This window comes from Lagenorhynchus albirostris, chromosome 20 (genome assembly GCF_949774975.1).
Source record: "Lagenorhynchus albirostris chromosome 20, mLagAlb1.1, whole genome shotgun sequence".
Lineage (NCBI taxonomy): Eukaryota > Metazoa > Chordata > Mammalia > Artiodactyla > Delphinidae > Lagenorhynchus > Lagenorhynchus albirostris.
Genome location: NC_083114.1, coordinates 10169479 through 10186117, shown reverse-complemented (window position 1 = coordinate 10186117; position 16639 = coordinate 10169479). Strand labels below are relative to the sequence as shown.

General features: G+C 35.4%; 1 protein-coding gene across 5 annotated transcripts in view; it reads right to left on the bottom strand.

Moving 5' to 3' along the window:
• The window catches only part of RABEP1 (rabaptin, RAB GTPase binding effector protein 1), a 104187-nt gene that overhangs the window by 48367 nt on the left and 39181 nt on the right, over positions 1-16639 (bottom strand). The gene's annotated exons all lie outside the window — the stretch shown is intronic.

Here is a 16639-nt window from a genome sequence, read left to right as displayed (position 1 = left end):
TTAAAATCTATATTTCCCTATTAATAGAGAGGTTGAGTATCTTTTCATACATTTATTAGCGACCAGTATTTCCTCTTTGGTGATATCTTTTACCTGTGATTTCCAATGAATTGTTTTTCTTCTAATTTGGGAGAATATTTTATACATACTGGATATTAATACTATTTTATCTTACAAAACTGTTCCCAGTCTGCTGCTGTTTGTCTCAACTTCCTTGTTTTTTTTTGCGGTACGCGGGCCTCTCACTGTTGTGGCCTCTCCCGCTGCGGAGCACAGGCTCCGGACACACAGGCTCAGCGGCCATGGCTCACGGGCCTAGCCGCTCCACAGAATGTGGGATCTTCCCGGACCGGGGCACGAACCTGTGTCCCCTGCATCGGCAGGCGGACTCTCGACCACTGCGCCACCAGGGAAGCCCTCAACTTCCTTTTTAAAAAATATTTATGCAGAAGAACTGTTCATCTTTGCAAAGTCATCAATTTCCTTTACGGAGCACAATAACTACCTCGACCACCCATGAAAACAATTTAAGTTCTAACGCTACTACTAACAGCTGTGTAACTTTAATGGCATCACAAGGCCATCAAGCCAGAATAATGGCAACACTTTTCTGTATAAACTTCTAAGTATTTGAAAAACGTCAAAGAAATAGTATCAATGAAAGAACTTTTAAAAGTTGTAAAGATATTCATCATTATCAAACAATCACAGGAATTAACAATTTGGTAGTTCAAATAACAGGAAAAAACCTAGTCATACTAATTTTAAGTGAAGTCATTTAAGAAATCTTTACTCTCTCAATGTCAGTTTCACATCATTTTGTCCCCACTATTAAAATATTCTGAAACACTAGCCAGACAGTTATAAGCATTAGTTGCAGAAAGTAACTATCTAAAGTATCCTGAAGGCAAGATGGCTATCTAATAAATAGTGGTAGGTGTGTGACTGGGAATGACCCAGAAACTGAGTAAAGACATAAACACGTGAAACCACAAAAGTGTGTGTGTTTATCAACTCTATATTCTAAGTGCTATTTCATAAAATGTGAAATAAAAGACAAAGCATTATTTCTGGAATACTTTATTAATTTCTGAGAAATTAATACAATTCTGTCAAGGCTCAAGTTTATATACTTAACACCACCTCATGCTAATTATCCCTGCTACTTTTGACTTCTTGGAAATCACCCAGAGCTATTCACTACCACATTGTCACCATGAAAAGAAAAACTGCAAATAAATAATAAACCTAAATACTAATTTTGGCATGCTTCCTCACAGTTAAAAGCAGTATAGAGATCCTGGAGGAAGAGTGGATCAAATTTTATTCCTGACTCACTTTATAAATATTTACATAAGACATAATACACATTATTTATTATACATGATATATAGTATATATGTTAAATATATGTATATGTGTATATTTAAACCAGGAAACAAACAGAACTTAAAAAAAATTTTGTAACAAAGCATTTCAAACATGGTAGCCAATAGTACAAATTATTATTAAAGAACAATTTTTTTGTTTTTGCATATGTAATTATGAAGATTTACAAACTCAGAAGTTGAGAGCATTATATTACAACAATCTTCCACATACCTATCACCAATTATAATGATTTTGCCATTTACTTCAACTATTCTTTTTTAAAAGTAAGTCCCAGAAACTGTATTACAGTATCTAATGCACTACATATTCATCTCTGAAAACATGGATATTTTCTTACATATACACAGTGCCACTGTCACACCTAACTAATAATTGTTTGATATAATCTAATACTCAATCTTAGTGAAATTTCCCCAATTGCCACTACAATGTCTTCTTGAAGATTTGTTTGAATTAGGATCCAAACAAGACACTTCATTTGATGATACTCATACTTTATAAAATATTTCACAGAAACAAATATAAAGAATTCTGTAATGGACACCTATTACCTATCACCTGGCTTAATAATTTTTAACATTATTGCTACATCAGCTTCAATTTCTTTTTAACCTTAAGAAATGAAACATTACAAATACACTACTTTCTTCAGAGTAACAACTATCAGGAATTTGGAGTTATCATTACCATGCATATTTCACACCTTTATGTTACAGGTTTTTAAACCTTAAGGCTCTCGTAGCATAGTATTCTTCTGCAATTACCTCACATCCATCAGTTTTTGAGATTGCTAATACATGCAACTACCTCATTCGTTAACTGCAATACCAGAGTACCAATAGATCAGCTATTATAGTTCAGGGGCATTCACGTGTGAGCTAGGAATCTACTTTTTCTATACAGATGTTCCCCTTGTTCTAAACTCTTGCCCCAGTCTTCTCATGTTTATAATGTCATCTATGTCATATATCAAATTTCTACATATATGTGGATCTGATTATGAAACCTCTGTGCTATAAATATGGTCTATTTGTCTATTCAATTCATGCCAATACTATATTGTCTAGACTAGTATAGCATTATTTATAATATTTAGCATAATCTTGTGTATGTTTAAAATTTTCCATAGTAAATAATTTTAAAAGCCCATGATAGTTTTGAATGATATCTGGGGGACTTGGCCTCCCAGATATCAAAAATTATTATAAGCCTCATGCACCAATCACTCAGATCCAGCAACCATACCCCCGCAGGCAATCTTGTCCCATCCACCAGTTTGCATTCTACAACTTATTGCTTTGAGATAAGTCCCAGACATTTTTTTAAATTAATAAACCTTACTTTTTAGAGCAATGTTGGGTTCACAGCAAAAGTGAGCAGAAAGTACAGAGTTCCCATAAACTCCCTGCCTCCCCACGCACAACCTCCTCTACTGCTGACATCCCCCACCACAGCAGTACCTCTGTCACCATCTCTGAACTTACAGTGACACATCCTTATTAGTCGCAGTCCACAGTTTACATCAGGATAACGTATAATGATGTGTGTCCACCAATCTTATGCAGAGAAGTTTCACTGCCCTAAAAATCCTCTCTGCTTTGCTTAGTCATTCCTCCTATCCTCCTAACCCCTGGCAACCACTTAGCTTTTTCACTGTCTCGATAGTTTTGCCTTTTCCAGAAAGTCATAGTTAGAATCACACAGATTCTTTTCAGATTGGCTTCTTTCACTTCATAATACACATCTGTTTCCTCTATGACTTTTCATGACTTGAGAGCTCATTTCCTTTTCACACTGAATAATATTCCACTGTACCACAGTTCACCTGCTCATCTACTGAAGGACATCTTGGTTGCTTCCAAGTTTTGACAATTATGAATAAAGTTGCTATAAACATCCATGTGCAGGTTTTTGCATGGACATACATTTTCAGTTCATTCAGGTAAATACCAAGGATCAAAATTGCTGAATCATATGCTAAGAGTATATTTACTTTTGTAAGAAACTGCCAAACTGCCTTCCAAAGTGGCTGTACCATTTTGCATTCCCACCAGCAATGAATGAAAGTACCTGTTGCTCCACATCATCAGCAGCCTTTGGTGTTTTAGATTTGAGCCATTTTAATAGGTGTGTAGTGATTGCTCATTGTTTTAACGTATTCACAGACTGGTGCAACCATCACCACAATCAACTTTGGAACATTTTAATCACCCCAGAAAGAAATCCAATACTTTTTATCACCCCCCAACCCTCTAACCTGGCAGTCTTAGGCAACCACATATCTACTTTCTATCCCTATCACCTATTCTGGACATTTCATATAAATGGAATCATACATACTTTGTGACTGGCTTTTGTCACTTACCATAGTTCTTTCAAGGTTCATCTATGTTGTACTATCAGTATGTCATTCCCTTTTATGGAGGAATAACAAAAACAATTTGTTTATTCATGTATCAGTTGACGTATATTTGGTTGTTCGTCACTTTTTTGACTACTATGAATGCTGCTGCTATGAAAATTCACATAGAAATTTATGTATGGACATGTTTTCTTACGAAAACATGGACATGTTTTCTTTTCTCTTGTATATACTTAGAAGTGGAACTGCTGGGTCAAATGGTAACTCTATGATTAACCATTTGAGGAACTGAAAGGCTGTTTTTTTTTTTTTTTTTTTTTTTGTGGTACGTGGGCCTCTCACCGTTGTGCCCTCTCCCGTTGCGGAGCACAGGTTCCGGACGCGCAGGCTCAGTGGCCATGGCTCACAGGCCCAGCCGCTCTGCGGCATGTGGGATCCTCCCGGACCGGGGCACGAACCCATGTCCCCTGCATCGGCAGGCGGACTCTCAACCACTGCGCCACCAGGGAAGCCCTGAAAGGCTGTTTTACAAAGTTACTAGACCATTTAACATTCCTGTCAGCAATGTATGAGGGTTTTGATTTTCCACATCTTTGCCAACTCTTGTTATTAACCGACTTGGATATAGCCATCTTAATGGGTGTGAAGTGGCATCTCATTGTAATTTTGTGCTTCCCTGGTAGATAATGACATTGAGCATCTTAACATGTGCTTACTGACCATTTATGTATCTTCTCTGGATAAATGTCTATCCAGAACTGTTCACCATTTTTAATTGGGCTGTCTTTTATTATTGAATTGTAAGAGTTCTTTATATAAGCTAGATAAAAGTCCCTTATCTGATAAAATATTTGCAAACTTTTCTCCCATTTGGTGGATTGTCTTTTCACTTTTTGGATGGTGTACTTGGGAGCACAAAATTTTTTAATTTTTCACAAAGTCCAACTTATCTAATTTTTCATTGTTTGTTTCTGCTTGTAGTGTCATATCTAAGAAATCACTGCTGAATCCAAAGTCACAAAGATTTACCCCTACATTTTCTCCTAAGAGTTTTATAGCTTACTTTTTAAACCTAGGTCCTTGACACTTTTGTAGATGCCAGGGATCCAATGTCCTTCTATAGCATGTAGACATGCAGATGTCTCAATACACTTCATTTAAAAGACGATTCCTGCCCTGCTAAATTGTTTTGGCACCTTGCAGGAAATCAATTTTTCGTATATATTTCTGGATTCACAATTTTATTACACTGAATTACTCCTATCCTTATACCAGAACCACACACTATCTTGATTACCGTTGCTTTGTAGTAAGTTTTGTGATTCCTCCAACTTTGTTTTCCAAGAATATTTGGCTGTTCTGGATCCCTAGCATTTTCACACAAATTTTAGGGTCAAACTGTCAACTTCTACAAAGAAAGCAACTGAGATACTGAAAGACACTGCATTACATCTGTATATCAGGGGAGTATTGCTAATGCTAAATCTTTTGATGTATGAACATGGGATGTCTTTCCAGTTATTTAGACCTCTAAGTTTTTTTTCACCAATGTTTTTGAACTTCCCAGAGTGTAAGTGTACAATAAGTACACTTGTTAAATTTCTTTATTATTCTTTTTTTTTTTTTTGGCCACACCACACAGCATGTGGGATCTTCCCGGACCAGGGATTGAACCTGTGCCCCCTGCAGTGGTGCAGTGGAAGCGTGGACTCTTAACCACTGGACTGCCAGGGAAATTCTATTATTCATTTTTGATGCTATTGTAACTGAAATTGTTTCCTTAATTTCATTTTCAGGTTACTCGTTGCAAGTGTATGGAAATACAAATGGTTTTTGTATATTCATCTTGTATCCTGCAACCCTGCTGAATTCATATATTACTACAAATGTTTTTTTAGTGGATTCCCTATGATTTTTATATAAAAGAGGTTATCTAAGAATAGAAATAGTTTTACTTCTCCCTTCCAATCTGGATTCCTTTTTATTCCCCCACCCGCCCCGTTTCCTTTTGGCCTAATTGCTCTGGATGAATAGAAGTGGTGAAAGTGGACATCACTGTCTTGTTCCAATCTTACGGAGAAAGCATTCAGTCTTTAACCATTAAGTGTGATAACGTTAGCTTCGGGCTTTTTGTAGATGCCCTTTATCAGGTTGAAGTTTCCTTCTGTTCCTAGTTCGGTTAGTGTTTTTATCATAAAAGGGTGTTGAATTTTGTCAAATGCCTTTTCTGTGTCTTTAGAGACGATCGTTAAGTTTTTGTTTTTCATCCTATTAATGTGGTGCATTACATTAACTGATTTTTCAGGTATTGAACCAACCTTGCATTGTTAGGATAAATCCAATTTAGTCATGGTATATCATTCTTCTTATGTGTTGCTGACTTTCTTGCTAGTATTTTGCTGAGGATTTTTGCATCTATATCCATAAGGAATATTGGTCTGTAATTTTTTGGTTTTGTTTTTTGCTTGTGATGTCCATGTTGTTTTGATATAGGGTAATAATACTAGCTTCATAAAATGAGTATGGAAGTGCATCCTCCTGTCTACTTTTTAGAAGAGTTTGAGAAGAATTAGTGTTAATTCTTTGAACATATGGTAAAATTCACTACTTAAGCCATCTGAACCTAGGCTTTTCTTTTCATATTTTGTGGGTAGTTTTTTAATTACAAATTCAATCTCTTTATTTGCTATGGGTCTAATTCAGATTTTCTACTTCTTTAGTCAGTTTTGGTATTTGTATCTTTCTAGGAATTTGTCCACTTCCTCATTCACAGTATTCCCTTACACTTCTTTTTAATTTCTGTAAGGTCAGTAGTAATGGCCCTGTATTCATTTCTTGGTCAATCTAGCTAAAGATTTGTCAATTTGTTGGTCTTTCCAAAGAAAGCACTATCAGTTTCATTGATTTTCATCACTGATTTTTCTATTCTGTGCTTCACTGATTTTTTACTTTAATCTTATTAATTCCTTCTTTCTACTTGCTGTAGGTTTCATTAACACTTTTTCCAGTGTCTTAAGGTAAAAGATTAGTGATTTGAAATATTTCATTTTTGATACAGGCATTTATAGTTACATATGTCTAAGAACTGATGTAGCTGAATCACATAAGGACTGGAATGGTATGTCTACAATTCCATTTATCTCAAAGCATTTTCTAATTTTCTTTGTGATTTCTCTTCCAGCTACTGACTACTCAGGAGTGTATTACCTAATTTCCACATATTTGTGAGTTTCCCAAATTTCATTCCATTGTGGTCAGAGAACAAACATTGTATTATCACTCCTTTTATACTCAAATCTTCTACTTCCTTGTTGATCTTCTCCGTGGAATACTGAAAAATACAACTCTTATTGTCAAACTGTGTATTTCTCCCTTCATTTCTGTCAGTTTGCTTCCTCTATTGTGGGACTCTGTAGTTAGATGTGTATGTAACTATTTTGTCTTCCTGATGGATCGGTCCTTTGTCACTATAAAATGTCATTCTTTACTACCATTTTTGGTTTAAAATCTATTTTCCCTGATATTAGTATGGTCTTTCCAGCTTTCTTATTGTTGCTGTAGGCAAAATACATTTTTTTCAGACTTTCACTTTCACTCTATTTGTATCTTTGAATCTAAAATGTATCAACTAGACAGCATATAGTTGGATCTTGTTTTATTAACCACTCTGAAACTCTCTGCCTTTTGTTTGGATTCTTTAATCCATTCACATTTAATATTATTAATATCACAATATTGTTGGATTTAAGTTTGCAACTTTTGTTTACTGTATCTTATGTCCTTTTGCTCCTGTTCTTTCATTGCTTTCTTTTGACTTAAGTGAATAATTTCTAATGTAACATATTAATTCCTTTCAAAGTTGTTTCATTATATTTTCTTGTGTTATTTCTTTAGTGGTTGCTCTAGGGCTTACCATGTACATCTATTTTTTTTTATATTTATTTATTTATTTAGGCTGCACTGGGTCTTAGTTGCAGCACATGGGATCTTCATTGTGGCATGCAAGATCTTTTTAGTTGCAGCATGTGGACCTCTTAGTGGCAGCATGCAAACTCTCAGCTGCAGCAGGCATGCGGGATCTAGTTCCCCGACCAGGGATCGAACCCGGGCCCACTGCATTGGAAGCACAGAGTTTTACCCACTGGACCACCAGGTAAGTCTTATTACCATATACATCTTAATAGAATCTACTTCAGATTTGTATAACCCTAATACCCATGAAACATAGAAATGTTACTCCTCTATAGCTCTCTTCCCTTTCTCCATGATGCTATTATTGCTATACACACTGCCACCTACATATGTTATACACCCAATGATACACTGTTATACTTATTGCTTCATATAATTGTCTTTAAAAATCTGAGAAAAGAAAGGAGACCAAGTATATATTTATACCATCTGTTATATCGCCCTTCTTATATACCATTTCTGGCTTTCTCCACTTGATGTTGTGGGTTGGAATTACTATCTGGTGTCATTTCCTTAGTCCAATATAGCTTTCCTCCCATCCAACTCCTTTGTGCTGATATTGGCAAATATACTAAATTTCCATTTGCTATGGGCTCAATAAAGCAAATATAAATATATGTGTATATGTATTTTATGTGTATATATATACATATAAAAAATACACAATTACCTTTACTGGGGACTCTGTTTTTCTCATGTGAATTCAAATTACTGTCTATAATTACTTGCTTTCAACTGAAGAACTTCCTTTAGTATTATAAGGCAGTCTGCTAAGAAAAAAATTCTCTCCATTTTTTGGGTTTTTGTTGTTGTTGTTTTTTTGTGGTATGCAGGCCTCTCGCTGTTGTGGCCTCTCCTGTTGCAGAGCACAGGCTCCGGACGCGCAGGCTCAGCGGCCATGGCTCACGGGCCTAGCCACTCTGCGGTATGTAGGATCTTCCCAGACAGGGGCACGAACCCATGTCCCCTGCATCGGCAGGCAGACTCTCAACCACTGCGCCACCAGGGAAGCCGTTTTTTTTTTTATTATTAATCTGAGAATATCTTTATTTCATCTTCATGTTAGAAAGATGCTTTTGCTATATATAGGCTTCTTGGTTAACAGTTTTTTTTCCCCCCTTTGAGCATTAAATGTAATCCCACTGCCTTGCTTCCATTGTTTCTAATGAGAAGTCGGCTGTTAATCTTATGATGTGTCTCTGTGTGGATCTCTTTGCACACCTCTATACTACTTGGAGTTCAATGAGCTTCTTAGATGTGCAGTTTACTGCTTTTCATCAAATTTGGAAATTTTTCATCCATTTCCTCTTCAATTATTTTTTCTTTTCCTCTCTTTTCTCTTTCTAGCACTCCCATTATGTGTTTACTGACATATTTAATGATGTCCCACATTTCTATAATGCTCTTCATTTTTCTCTTTTCTTTCTGTACTTCAGACTGGATAATCTTAACTGACCTATCTTTAAGTTAATAAATTCTTTCTTCTGCCAGTTCAATCTACTGTTGAGCTTCTATAGTGAATTTTTCATTTTAGTTATTATAATTTTCAACCCCAGAATTTCCATTGGGTTCTTTGTTACAATTTCTCCTTATTGATATTCTCTATTTGATGAAACACTGTCACACTTTACTTCTTTAAGCATAGTTTTCTTCAGCTCTTTAAATGTACTTATGACTTCCTTGAAGTCTCTGTCTGTTAAATCTGATATCTGGTCACCCTCATACGCACTGCATGTTTTTTTTCCTTTGTACGGGCCACAGTTTCTCCTAATTTTTTTTTGTTTGAAAACATTTTTGGTAATACACTGCAATAACTCTGGTACTGGTTCAGCCCTACTCCCTTACCAGCTTGTTACTGTCGTCTGCTGTTTGTTTGTTTAGTGGTTGACTGGATTTTAGTAAAGTCTATTTCTTCTCTCCCACTTCCTCCAACTCCTGCAGTGTGAAACCTCTGATGTTGCTCCTCAGAAGGTACAGATTTGGACATGTGCAGTCACTCTGGGATGACAACAGTTTTCGCAGGGCTCCCTTCTGAGTATCTCTTTCCCTGATCCACATCCGTCAAACTCTATACTCACCTGCTGGTGCTCTTCTGAGTGATATATCTGCTTTAGGAACAGGGCACTGAGTGGCGGGAGATGAAGTGGTAGCCTCTGATGTCCTTGGCTTGCTTCTCCCAGCATCGATCTTCCACCCAACAAACAAGTTAGAGCAAAGGCTATCAGGGCCCCAATATTCTCAGTATATAGCACCCAAGTTAGAGCCTGCATCCTAAGGAATAGGGGCCAGAGGGAAGAAAAGAGTTCCAGATCTCTTGGCCACACTCAACTGATACTTATCCTCTACAACAAGTGGCTGGGGTAGGGGGAGTTCTATGGTCCTCAACTGTGAACTCAGGAGAGAGGGAAACCTGTGTTCCCAGCATCACCTGCCTGGAGTGCAGTTTCCATCACACCAGGCTGGGAGAGAAGAAGGAAGAAGTGGTTCATGGATCAAATGTCCCAGACTCTGTTTTTACCAAGATTTAACAGATTTTCTGGGAAAAATGTTTCATTTGCTATATGCCTTAGGACTACTTCTAGAGACTTTAAATGGTTGTTCTTTAAAATAATTTTCCCAAGTTTTGCTGGGCAGTGGGTCTGTGGAGCTCCTCATATTACCATTCTAGAAATGGACCTCTCAAACTTATCATTTACCCATAAATATTTCAGTATGTAACCTTAAAAGATAAAGGCCATTTTTTAAAGTACATGTAACATAAAATTTACCATTTTCATCATTTTTAAGTGTACAGTTCAGTGGTGTTAAGTTATTCACCTTGTTGTGCAACCAATCTCCAAAACTTGTCATCTTACAAAACTAAAACTATACCCACTAAACAGCAACTCCCTATTTCCCTGCCTCCTCTAAGCCCCTGGCAACCACATTCTACTTTCTTTCTCTAAGTTTAATTTTTCTAGGCACCTCATATAAGTGAAATCATACTGTCTTTTTCTGACTGCCTTATTTCACTTTATAAGGACCATTTTCACACCTGAAAAAAATTAACAATACCTGAATATCATCAAACCAGTGTTGAAATTTCCACTTGTCTAATGTTTTTAAAACAGTTCAGCTCTTTGAATCAGAATCCAAAAATGTCCATATACTACAGCTAGTTGATATATATCTTAAGTCTCTATTAATCTATAGGTTTCTCCCTCCATCTCTTTTCTCCTTGTACTTTATTTGTTGAGGAAACTAGGTTGTCTCGTAGAACTGCGCACAGTCTGGATTTGCTAACTGCATACCTATAACATAGATGAACTTGTTCCTTTTTTCTTTGCATTTCCTATAAATTGGCAGTTACCTATAGTGGGTCACCATCTTCTTGAGCCTGTTCTTCCTTGTAAATCTGAAGACAGTCTGGAAGATCCCAAAGGGAATAAACTAGATTTTCACTGGAATTGCTCTGAACTTATAGACTGAAGTGAAAGTTAGCATCTTTACAACACTAAGTCTTTCCACCTATGAACATGGTATCTCATTCCATTTATTCAGGCTTTCTTTTATGTCCTTTAACTCTGTTTTATAACTTTCCTCTATGAAAGTTTTGCACACCTTTGTTTAGACTTATTCCCAAGTGACTATTTACTTCAGGGTTGCTTTTTCTTCTTTTACTTCTCTAGTTGTTACTGATATGGAGAAACATTATTGATTCTTCTATATTGATCTTCATACCAACAATGCTGATAACTCTCTTTAGTTCTAATAGTGTGGATTCTCTTGGTTCCTCTATTTTGTTAATCATATGGACTCCACAGAGACAAAATTATCATTAACTTCCCAAATTTTATAACTAATTTCTTTCTATTTTATTGCATTGGCTAGGAGGACCTACAGTATTAAAATGAATTAAAGTACTGACAATAGGCCTTCTTATCTTGTTTTATCATGAAGTATAATATATTCTATTAGTTTCTAATAGAAACAGAGAGGCCCCCTCAATTCCTCATTTGCTAGGAACTAGTATGAACTCGTATTACTAAAGTGTATTAACTTTTATTGAATGTGCTTTCTGGTTTTTCTCATTTGTTAATGCAGTGAGTTACATCAATAGATGTTGCAATGTTAAACTATCCTTGTGCTCCTAGTATGCATGGTCACGGTATATACTATGTTTTAATACTCCGCTGAAATCAATTTTTTAAAAACAATTTTTTAACTGCACCGCGTGGCATGTGGGATCTTAGTTCCCTGACCAGGGATCGAACCCACACCCCCTGCACTGAAAGCACAGTGTCCTAACCACTGGACCACAAGGGAAGTCCCTGAAGTCAATTTTATTTAGGATTTTAAAGTCTATGGTCATAAACAAGACTGGTTTATTGGTACACTAGTATTACTGCTTCCGTTGTACTAATCCCACAAAACGAAGTGGATAGCTCTCTAGTTTTTTCTTGTTACTAACACAGTATATAAAAGATAGGAACAAATTTTCCTTGAAGATTTTTTAAAATTTGCCTATAAAACTTATGCCTGTGACATCCTTTTGTGAGTAAGAATTCTGTTTATTGATTCCGTTTCTCTTATGGTTATGGTTTATTCAGTTTCTATTTGAGGTAATTCTGGTAACTCGTATTTCCTAGAAAATTATTCATCTAAATTTACAATTTTTTTTTGGCATAGACATACATGCACAGTACTCCTATGTTTTCACATCTCTACTGTACCAGTAATTGTGTCTTTTTATTAGTTTTTTTAACCAAAAGATGTGGGTTTTTTTTAAGTTAAGTATAGTTGATTTACAATATTGTGTTAGTCTCAGGTATACAGCAAATTGATTCAGTTACATATTTTTTAATATTATTTTCCATTATAGGTTATTATAAGATATTGAATACAGTTTCCTGTTTTATATAGTAATTTCTTATTGTTTATCTTCTTATGTATAGTAGTTTGTTATCTGTTAATCCCATATGCCTAATGTATCCCTCCCCATCTCCCTTTCCCCTTTGGTAACCTTAAGTGTGTTTTCTATGTCTGTGAATCTGTTTCTGTTTTGTATATAGATTCGTTTGTATTATTTTTTAGATTCTACATATAAGTGGTATCATATATTTGTCTTTCTCTAACCTACTTCACTTAGTATGATATTCTCTAGGTCCATCTATGTTGCTGCAAATGGCAATAGTTCATTCTTTTTTATGGCTGAATAGTATTCCATTGTGCGTGCGCGTGTGTGTGTGTGTGTATCTCTATATATCACATCTTCTCAAACCAATCATCAGTTAATGGGCACTTGGATTGTTTCCATGTCTTGGCTATTATAAATAGGGTTATCATATTAAGTGAAGTAAGTCAGATACATAAAGACAAACACTATGTGGTATTTGTAACACTATAAATCAACTATACTTAAATTTTTTTTTAATTTTTAAAAATATAGTGCTGCTATGAACACTTGTATCTTTTCAAATTAGAGTTTTCATCCAAAACATGTGCTTTTGATTTTATTGAGCTTAACTCTTAACTTTGCTTTCTATTTCATTGATTTCTATTATTATTTTGTTTCTTCTATTTCCTTTGGGTTCACTATTTTTTCTAGCTTCTGGAGTTAAACATTTAGATCATTTAGTTTCAATTTCTCATGTTTTTTTTTGTTTTGTCTTGTTTTTGTTTTTGTTTGTTTTGCAGTATACGGGCCTCTCTCTGTTTTGGCCTCTCCCATTGTGGAGCACAGGCTCCGGACGCGCGGGCTCAGCGGCCATGGCTCACGGGCCCAACCGTTCCGCGGCATGTGGGATCTTCCCAGACCGGGGCACGAACCCATGTCCCCTGCATCAGCAGGCGGACTCTCAACCACTGCGCCACCAGGGAAGCCCCTCTCATGTCTTTTAATAAATTAATTTTAATAAATGTTTTTAAAGTTATAAACTTATTTTCAAAGTATTGTTTTAGCTGCATCCCACAAGTATATTCATTGTATTCTAAATATTTTGCAATCTTCATTATGACTTCCTCTTGAACTCATGAGCAACAGGAATGCATTCTTGGTTTCCAAACTTTAAAAAACATTTACATTGTTGCTTAAAATCTTTCTAACTGCACTAGGTAACAAAACATGGTAAGTAGCTTGACTTTTAAAATATGTTGAGTATTCCTTTGAGATATACACAGTATTTTAAGTGCTCCTTATGAATATAAAAGGATGTATATTTTCAGTTTCTTGGGTACATCATTCCTAGGAGATCAAACTTTTTAAAATTCTGTTGCTCAAAGTTGTTATATCTACCTACTGCTTGATCTAGCAATTGATATAATGTTGAACATCTCATATGTGTGCAGTTATCAACTTCTTGTAATTCTATCGCCTTTTGTTTCTTTATGACATGCCATGGCTATTTTGTTAGGTACAGACAAGTTCATGATTATTACATTCTCTTTGTAGACTGTTTCATTCATTGTGAAATACCCTTCTATGTCCCCGCAATGCTGTTGGCCATAAGTTCCAATTTTGTTATTATTGCCTCATTTGTTTTATTTTCTTCTTTTAAAAAATTAAAATGAACTCAGAAGTTTTTTGGTTTTGTTTTTTATAGTCAGATTTATTAGTTTCTATGGTTGGTACTGTTTCTTATATCCTATATGTTCCCTCTATGTTTACTTTTCTTGTAAATGTTATCTTTACTAGTTCTTCTGGTGATTTATGTGGGCGATAAATGCTCTCAGTTTTTGTATGCCTGAAATATCTTATTTGCTCTCCCTCTTAAATAATTTAGCTGTACATAAAATTTTAGGTTGACAACTGCTTTTTCTCTGCACTCTGAAGATCTTATTTCATTGTCTCCAGGCATCTATTCTGCTTATGTGGTATCTCCTGTTAGCATAATTATTACTTCCCTCTGGTAGCTTTCAATATTTTCTTTTCATTCTTGAGGTTCCACAGTTTAAGATGCGTCAAAGTATGAATTTACTATTATTTACCCTACCTGGTACTCAGTATTTATGTTGAGGACTCACTACTGTTTCTTAATGCTTGAAAAAATCTCAGTTATTATCTCCTCAAATATTCTCTACTACTCCCTCCATTATCTTCTCCTGGAATTCTTTTTGATGTGTGTTGGAGACTCAACTCATCCTCTGTGTCAATTGCTCTTTGATATTTCTCTGTCTCACTGGGAGGGAGAACTCCTCAATACCATTTTCTAATTTTTAAAATCTGTGTCTACCATTTAAACCATCTACTTACCTTATTTCAATTTATTTATTGTTTCCAAGATTTCTAATGGTTTTCAATTTTTTAAATATACTCTAGTTTTATTTCCATATCTAAGTACCAACTTAAGGCATCTAAACCATAAATATCTTCCTAAACCTAGCTTTTAACTATTGCTCTGGTTAGTTAGCATCAGAGCTTTATATATGTTATAACCATGTACAAAATCCTTTTGAACACCACTAGAAAATTCCACTGTCTTCTGGTGACTAACATGAGCTCTATTTCTACTATTCTCCTTCAAATTGAGAACTCTATGGCCTTTTGTTTGCTCCCTCGTGTAACAGGCTCTTACTCATTGCCCAAGATTGAGGATTTCCAAAACACAAACACTGTTGCTGTGCCAAGCTTTGTACTGAAATTGGTTAAAGCAGAAAGCTAAATCAAAAACATTTTTTTGAAAGCTAAATCCCTTTTTCAAGTTCAACAGAAAACCAACAAAACTTTCAGAAATAGTTATAACATTCCCAGTTGAAGAAGCTGGGAAAAGAATGGGTACTAAGGCAGGAACAGACAGTAAGAGGAGTCAAGAGGTAATAATCCCTTTTATTAGCACTCCTCATTACTATTTGCACTTATATTTCAGCCACTCTCCAAATAAATGAAAGCACAGCTATTACAACGCCAAAGCAAAAGTTATTCTTATTGGGAAAAACACCAGTGTTTGGACTTCTGGGGTTACTGTGACCTGGTTTGCTGAAAGATAAAACAAAGACTACTGAACACATCAAAACCATGGCTTATACTGTTATCACCTGTGACAATCACAGAAGACTAGATATATACTTCATGCAATAATATAAGCTGCTGCTTTAGAGGACATCTTTCAATTTGTTTTTTATTATGATATAGGCAATCAGCCAAGCCATAAACTAAATCAACATTTACCTTTTACACACTGTGCAATTTCTTTAGAAATGACACCAAAAACTCTTAAAAAGGATCACAGTATTCCCTTTGAAATTTTGTAATAAGTTACTTCACCTGTTCTTTATGGCCAGTTTAAGTTCATTGAGAACTTCAGATAGTAAAGATACAATAGTACACATACATATTATTTATTGGGTCTAGATGCAGTCAAAGCAATTTAACATAGCAGGCATGTTTTTGAACAAACCCATATTACAAGCTGCTTAGAGATATAAAACTGCAATTGATAATGTATTTCAGAAATGAGAGGTTCTTAGTCATTTTCATTTCTTCAGAATTTTACAGAAAAGTCAATTTTATAATTTAAAAAAAGAAGATAAGCAAACAAAGGAAACCCTAGCATCTTTATTTGGGGACAGAGAAAAACAGAAAGCAAAATGAACAAACTGTGGACAAGATAAACTTGAATTTATTGGATAAGCAAAGACTGAAAGAAAAAAAGTGTAGAGAGGATGATCAAGCGTCAGAATTATTGGTTGTGAGAAGTAAAGAGAAAAGAGAATGCCACTAGCTAGTATCACAGTGAGTTTGAATTGGTCATCAGAGGAAATACTGCCACGACCTCATACATACACACTAAAATGTATTACACTCACCCTGACAAGAACATACCATTGCACAGAGTTTAAAGTAGTATTTCATCAATTCAAGGTTAAAACAAAATTTAAAAGGAAGATGTTAAAAAATTCACATGAACATACTGAAGAACTGGACAGAACTCATTT